Here is a 7,759-nt window from a genome sequence, read left to right as displayed (position 1 = left end):
TGGGGAATAGCGGCTCCGCAGGAGACAGGGCACAAAAAGTAAAGCTTTTTCCGATCAGGTGGTGTGCACTGGCTCCTCCCCCTATGACCCTCCTCCAGACTCCAGTTAGATTTTTGTGCCCGGCCGAGAAGGGTGCAATCTAGGTGGCTCTCCTAAAGAGCTGCTTAGAAAAAGTTTAGCTAGGTTTTTTATTTTACAGTGATTCCTGCTGGCAACAGGATCACTGCAGCGAGGGACTGAGGGGAGAAGGAGTCAACTCACCTGCGTGCAGGATGGATTGGCTTCTTGGCTACTGGACATCAAGCTCCAGAGGGACGATCACGGGTACAGCCTGGATGGTCACCGGAGCCACGCCGCCGGCCCCCTTGCAGATGCTGAAGACAGAAGAGGTCCAGAATCGGCGGCTGAAGACTCCTGCAGTCTTCAAAAGGTAGCGCACAGCACTGCAGCTGTGCGCCATTTTCCTCTCAGCACACTTCACACGGCAGTCACTGAGGGTGCAGGGCGCTGGGAGGGGGGCGCCCTGGGAGGCAAAATGATTACCTAAAAAGGCTAAAAATACCTCACATATAGCCCTAGAGGCTATATGGAGATATTTAACCCCTGCCTAATTTTTCTAAATAGCGGGAGACGAGCCCGCCAGAAAAGGGGCGGGGCCTATCTCCTCAGCACACGGCGCCATTTCCTCTCACAGCTCCGCTGGTCAGGACGGCTCCCAAGTCTCTCCCCTGCACTGCACTACAGAAACAGGGTAAAACAGAGAGGGGGGGGCACATTTATGGCGAAAATTTGATATAACAAAGCAGCTATAAGGGAGCACTTATTATAAGGCTATCCCTGATATATATATAGCGCTTTTGGTGTGTGCTGGCAAACTCTCCCTCTGTCTCCCCAAAGGGCTAGTGGGTCCTGTCTTCGTTAGGAGCATTCCCTGTGTGTCTGCTGTGTGTCGGTACGTGTGTGTCGACATGTATGAGGACGATATTGGTGTGGAGGCGGAGCAATTGCCAAATATGAGGATGTCACCCCCTAGGGAGTCGACACCGGAATGGATGCCTTTATTTATGGAACTACGGGATAGTGTCAACACGCTAAAGCAGTCGTTTGACGACATGAGGCGGCCGGACAATCAATTAGTGCCTGTCCAGGCGACTCAAACACCGTCAGGGGCTGTGAAACGCCCTTTGCCTCAGTCGGTCGACACAGACCCAGACACAGGCGATGACTCCAGTGGTGACGGTGACGAATCAACCGTATTTTCCAGTAGGGCCACACGTTATATGATTTTGGCAATGAAGGAGGCGTTACATTTAGCTGATACTACAGGTACCACTAAACAGGGTATTATGTGGGGTATGAAAAAACTACCTATAGTTTTTCCTGAATCAGAAGAATTAAATGACGTGTGTAATGAAGCGTGGGTTGCCCCTGATAAAAAGCTGATAATTTCAAAGAAATTATTGGCATTATACCCTTTCCCACCAGAGGTTAGGGAGCGCTGGGAAACACCTCCTAGGGTGGACAAGGCGCTAACACGCTTATCTAAACAAGTGGCGTTACCCTCTCCTGAGACGGCCGCACTTAAAGATCCATCAGATAGGAGGATGGAAAATATCCAAAAAAGTATATACACACATGCAGGTGTTATACTACGACCAGCTGTAGCGACTGCCTGGATGGGCAGTGCTGGGGTAGTTTGGTCAGAGTCCCTGATTGAAAATATTGATACCCTGGACAGGGACAATATTTTACTGTCGTTAGAACAAATAAAGGATGCATTTCTTTATATGCGTGATGCACAGAGGGATATCTGCACACTGGCATCACGGGTAAGTGCTATGTCCATTTCGGCCAGAAGAGCTTTATGGACGCGACAGTGGACAGGCGATGCGGATTCAAAACGGCATATGGAAGTTTTGCCGTATAAAGGGGAGGAGTTATTTGGAGTCGGTCTATCAGATTTGGTGGCCACGGCTACAGCCGGGAAATCCACCTTTCTACCTCAAGTCACTCCCCCACAGAAAAAGGCACCGACTTTTCAACCGCAGCCCTTTCGTTCCTTTAAAAATAAGAGAGCAAAGGGCTATTCATATCTGCCACGAGGCAAAGGTCGAGGGAAGAGACAGCAACACGCAGCTCCTTCCCAGGAACAGAAGCCCTCCCCGGCTTCTACAAAAGCCTCAGCATGACGCTGGGGCTTCTCAAGCGGACTCGGGGAAGGTGGGCGGTCGTCTCAAAAATTACAGCGCGCAGTGGGCTCACTCGCAGGTAGATCCCTGGATCCTGCAGATAATATCTCAAGGGTACAGGTTGGAATTAGAGACGGATCCACCTCGCCATTTCCTGAAGTCTGCTTTACCAACGTCCCCCTCCGAAAGGGAGACGGTTTTGGAAGCCATTCACAAGCTGTACTCTCAGCAGGTGATAGTCAAGGTACCTCTTCTACAACAAGGGAAGGGGTATTATTCCACTCTTTTTGTGGTACCGAAGCCGGATGGCTCGGTAAGGCCTATTCTAAATCTGAAGTCCTTGAACCTGTACATAAAGAAGTTCAAGTTCAAAATGGAGTCACTCAGAGCAGTGATAGCGAACCTGGAAGAGGGGGACTTTATGGTATCCTTGGACATCAAGGATGCGTATCTCCACGTTCCAATTTACCCCTCACACCAGGGGTACCTCAGGTTCGTTGTACAAAACTGTCACTATCAGTTTCAGACGCTGCCGTTCGGATTGTCCACGGCACCTCGGATCTTTACAAAGGTAATGGCCGAGATGATGATTCTTCTTCGAAGAAAAGGCGTATTAATTATCCCATACTTGGACGATCTCCTAATAAGGGCGAGGTCCAGAGAACAGCTAGAGATGGGATTAGCACTGTCTCAAGAAGTGCTAAAACAGCACGGGTGGATTCTGAATATTCCAAAATCCCAGTTAATGCCGACAACTCGTCTGCTGTTCCTAGGGATGATTCTGGACACGGTTCAGAAAAAGGTTTTTCTCCCGGAGGAAAAAGCCAAGGAGTTATCCGAGCTTGTCAGGAACCTCCTAAAACCAGGAAAAGTGTCTGTACATCAATGCACAAGAGTCCTGGGAAAAATGGTGGCTTCTTACGAAGCAATTCCATTCGGCAGATTCCACGCAAGAATTTTCCAAAGGGATCTGTTGGACAAATGGTCAGGGTCGCATCTTCAGATGCACCTACGGATAACCCTGTCTCCAAGGACAAGGGTGTCTCTTCTGTGGTGGTTGCAGAGTCCTCATCTATTGGAGGGCCGCAGATTCGGCATACAGGATTGGATCCTGGTGACCACGGACGCCAGCCTGAGAGGCTGGGGAGCAGTCACACAAGGAAGAAACTTCCAGGGAGTATGGACGAGCCTGGAAACGTCTCTTCACATAAACATTCTGGAACTAAGAGCAATATACAATGCTCTAAGCCAGGCAGAACCTCTGCTTCAGGGAAAACCGGTGTTGATCCAGTCGGACAACATCACGGCAGTCGCCCATGTGAACAGACAGGGCGGCACAAGAAGCAGGAGTGCAATGGCAGAAGCTGCAAGGATTCTTCGCTGGGCAGAGAATCATGTGATAGCGCTGTCAGCAGTGTTCATCCCGGGAGTGGACAACTGGGAAGCAGACTTCCTCAGCAGACACGATCTTCACCCGGGAGAGTGGGGACTTCATCCAGAAGTCTTCCACATGCTGGTAACCCGTTGGGAAAGACCAATGGTGGACATGATGGCGTCTCGCCTCAACAAAAAACTGGACAGGTATTGCGCCAGGTCAAGAGATCCGCAGGCAATAGCTGTGGACGCGCTGGTAACGCCTTGGGTGTACCAGTCGGTGTATGTGTTTCCTCCTCTGCCTCTCATACCAAAAGTATTGAGAATTATACGGCAAAGAGGCGTAAGAACGATACTAGTGGTTCCGGATTGGCCAAGAAGGACTTGGTACCCGGAACTTCAAGAGATGATCACGGAAGATCCGTGGCCTCTACCTCTAAGGAGGGACTTGCTTCAGCAGGGTCCCTGTCTGTTTCAAGACTTACCGCGGCTGCGTTTGACGGCATGGCGGTTGAACGCCGGATCCTAATGGAAAAAGGCATGCCGGAAGAAGTCATTCCTACTTTGATTAAAGCAAGGAAGGAAGTAACCGTGCAACATTATCACCGAATTTGGCGAAAATATGTTGCGTGGTGCGAAGATCGGAGTGCTCCGACGGAGGAATTTCAACTGGGTCGATTCCTACATTTCCTGCAATCAGGATTGTCTATGGGTCTCAAATTGGGATCTATTAAGGTTCAAATTTCGGCCCTGTCGATTTTCTTCCAAAAAGAATTGGCTTCAGTCCCTGAAGTCCAGACCTTTGTTAAGGGAGTGCTGCATATACAGCCTCCTGTGGTGCCTCCAGTGGCACCGTGGGATCTCAATGTAGTTTTGGATTTTCTAAAATCTCATTGGTTTGAACCACTAAATAAGGTGGATTTGAAATATCTCACTTGGAAAGTGACCATGCTTCTAGCCCTGGCTTCTGCCAGGAGAGTGTCAGAATTGGCAGCTTTATCTTACAAAAGCCCATATCTGATTTTCCATTCGGACAGGGCAGAACTGCGGACTCGTCCGCATTTTCTCCCTAAGGTGGTGTCAGCATTTCATCTGAACCAGCCTATTGTAGTGCCTGCGGCTACAAGTGACTTGGAGGACTCCAAGTTACTGGACGTTGTCAGAGCATTAAAAATATATATTGCAAGAACAGCTGGAGTCAGAAAATCTGACTCGTTGTTTATATTGTATGCACCCAACAAGATGGGTGCTCCTGCGTCTAAGCAGACGATTGCTCGTTGGATCTGTAGCACAATCCAACTGGCACATTCTGTGGCAGGCCTGCCACAGCCTAAATCTGTAAAGGCCCACTCCACAAGGAAGGTGGGCTCATCTTGGGCGGCTGCCCGAGGGGTCTCGGCATTACAACTTTGCCGAGCAGCTACGTGGTCAGGGGAGAACACGTTTGTAAAATTTTACAAATTTGATACTCTGGCTAAGGAGGACCTGGAGTTCTCTCATTCGGTGCTGCAGAGTCATCCGCACTCTCCCGCCCGTTTGGGAGCTTTGGTATAATCCCCATGGTCCTTTCAGGAACCCCAGCATCCACTAGGACGATAGAGAAAATAAGATTTTACTTACCGATAAATCTATTTCTCGGAGTCCGTAGTGGATGCTGGGCGCCCATCCCAAGTGCGGATTATCTGCATAAATTGTACATAGTTATTGTTAACTTATTCGGGTTATTGTTGTAGGAAGCCATCTTTCAGAGGCTCCGCTGTTATCATACTGTTAACTGGGTTTAGATCACAAGTTGTACGGTGTGATTGGTGTGGCTGGTATGAGTCTTACCCGGGATTCAAAATCCTCCCTTATTGTGTACGCTCGTCCGGGCACAGTACCTAACTGGAGTCTGGAGGAGGGTCATAGGGGGAGGAGCCAGTGCACACCACCTGATCGGAAAAAGCTTTACTTTTTGTGCCCTGTCTCCTGCGGAGCCGCTATTCCCCATGGTCCTTTCAGGAACCCCAGCATCCACTACGGACTCCGAGAAATAGATTTATCGGTAAGTAAAATCTTATTTTTTCAATTTTTTGAACTTTTTCATACTTTAGGAACCACGTGGACTACAATTGGGAATGGTAACCTTGGCCGAAGCATGGCGAGCGAAGTGTGCCATACGTGGCGACACAGTGCACTAATTGGGGTTCCCAGTCACTCTACGAAGAAAACGACAGCAAAAACAATTAAAAAACTCATGTCGACCTTTTATCATGTTGACTTAGTACATGTCGACCTAGAGTGCCTGTCGAACTAGAAACCATGTCGACCTACTTACTGTTGACCAATAGTGGTCGACCTAGACAGTGTCGACCTAAGTGTTGTCTATCTAACATACCATACCCCTCTGTCCGTCCCCGCGAATTCCTCTGCCTGTCAATCTGGAAGAGGCATTCGCATATCTGTACCACGATCAGGACATGTTCTGCACATGCACAGAACGGGAAACATTGGGAAAATGCAGTAAGGATAACATCAGCGATCATTACTGAATTAATCCTTTTGTCCACAATTTGTCCCAATCAACCAGCTTGCACTTTTGCACCTCAACCCTATACATACACTTATAATTATTTTATATTTACTTATTTGTTAAGTATTATACTTATTTATTTACATTAAAGGAGACATTAAACAGGAACTGACTCACAATTTTCCATATATTTTGTTAAACTTTTTTTTTTGAGAAATCTGCTTATTTGGGAAATAATTTATATTTAATCATGTATATAATTTCCTGCGAAGTCTATTGGACTAACATATTAATATACTAACATCACAATCAGTTTTCCGGTTCTATGTAGCTTTTTGTGCAATAACTATTAATCTATGTGACACTTAAAACGACTGAAATTATTGTGGAGTATAGCTCCTAAAGGAGTGGAGAAATTCTGGATTTATTGAAAAATGTTAAACTACAAAAATGTGTTCACAGTGTTTTGTTTACTATAATTTTTATTTATCTAAATGTATTTGCTTTTATTTTAGCAAATATTGGAATCATTCTTTCATTATTCGTAGCCTCTGTAATTTATAGATATATCAATTTAATTTGTGTGGTATACCCATATAGCCTTTTTATCCTTATATATAGAATACTTTTGCAAAATCTTTCTTTCTTCCTTTCTTTCTTTCTTTCTTTCTTTCTTTCTTTCTTTCTTTCTTTTCCTTGTGTTTTTTTAAATTCATTAATTTATGAAGGTGCAGAAGTGAACCTTCATAAATTACTGTTTTATGATGTTAAACACCTAAGTATGTAAAGTTGAAGGCTATGAAAGCTTTGTCAAAGTAGTTCAAAGAACAAATGGAAATTGGTGCTGTTTTCTTGCGCACAAACGGGCAGCTCTAATGAACTAGAAGATATGGGATCACACCCAAGATCCCCAACACTAATACATCAAAGACAATCTTATCTCTAGTTTATATGTGCGCCCCAATAAAACAAATGACAAATAATAAGAATGAGATATACTCCCCTGGTTTAACACACTCCTCTTCAAGGATTTCTACATTCTCTCTTCCTTTTTATGTTATAAACATCGCTCTTGAAGGAAAATGGAGTTTTGAAGAGGAGTGTGTTAAACCAGGGGAGTATATCTCATTCTTATTATTTGTCATTTGTTTTATTGGGGCGCACATATGAACTAGAGATATGATTGTCTTTGATGTAAAAGTAGTTCAAAGGTTTGCACATCCTCATGGGAGGAGCTGAGTGTCTGAGGGGTGTTCCTTTGCTAGTGTGCATTACATGCATGAATGCATTTGCTTGAAGGGACATGCAAAACTACATTTTGTTTAAATGATGAAGGAGAGGAATGTTTTTGAAAGCTTGCTTTTGTTCTGAATGAGGTCTTCTTTCCTGTGTCCTCTGACATGGCATAAGGGTCTATACACTAAGCCTTGGAGAGAGATTAAATGGACAAGAATAATATGCTACACTGTCTCCATCATGATATGTTCAGTAAACATGATTAGAATAATTTTTTTTGTGTTTTAAATACTTTCGAGTTTTCATTCTCTTATTCTTTTCTTTTAGTTTTTACTGTTTTTCATTCTGAAACTGGGAGGCACAGAAAAAAGTAGAGCAGAGATAAGCAGATCCTACATAGTCAATGAATACATGAGAATAGCCTATGACACAGACCACAAGTGTAGAA

This window comes from Pseudophryne corroboree, chromosome 2 (genome assembly GCF_028390025.1).
Source record: "Pseudophryne corroboree isolate aPseCor3 chromosome 2, aPseCor3.hap2, whole genome shotgun sequence".
Taxonomy (NCBI): domain Eukaryota; kingdom Metazoa; phylum Chordata; class Amphibia; order Anura; family Myobatrachidae; genus Pseudophryne; species Pseudophryne corroboree.
The sequence above is the reverse complement of the archived record's forward strand: the minus strand, read 5'-3'. Positions refer to the sequence as shown.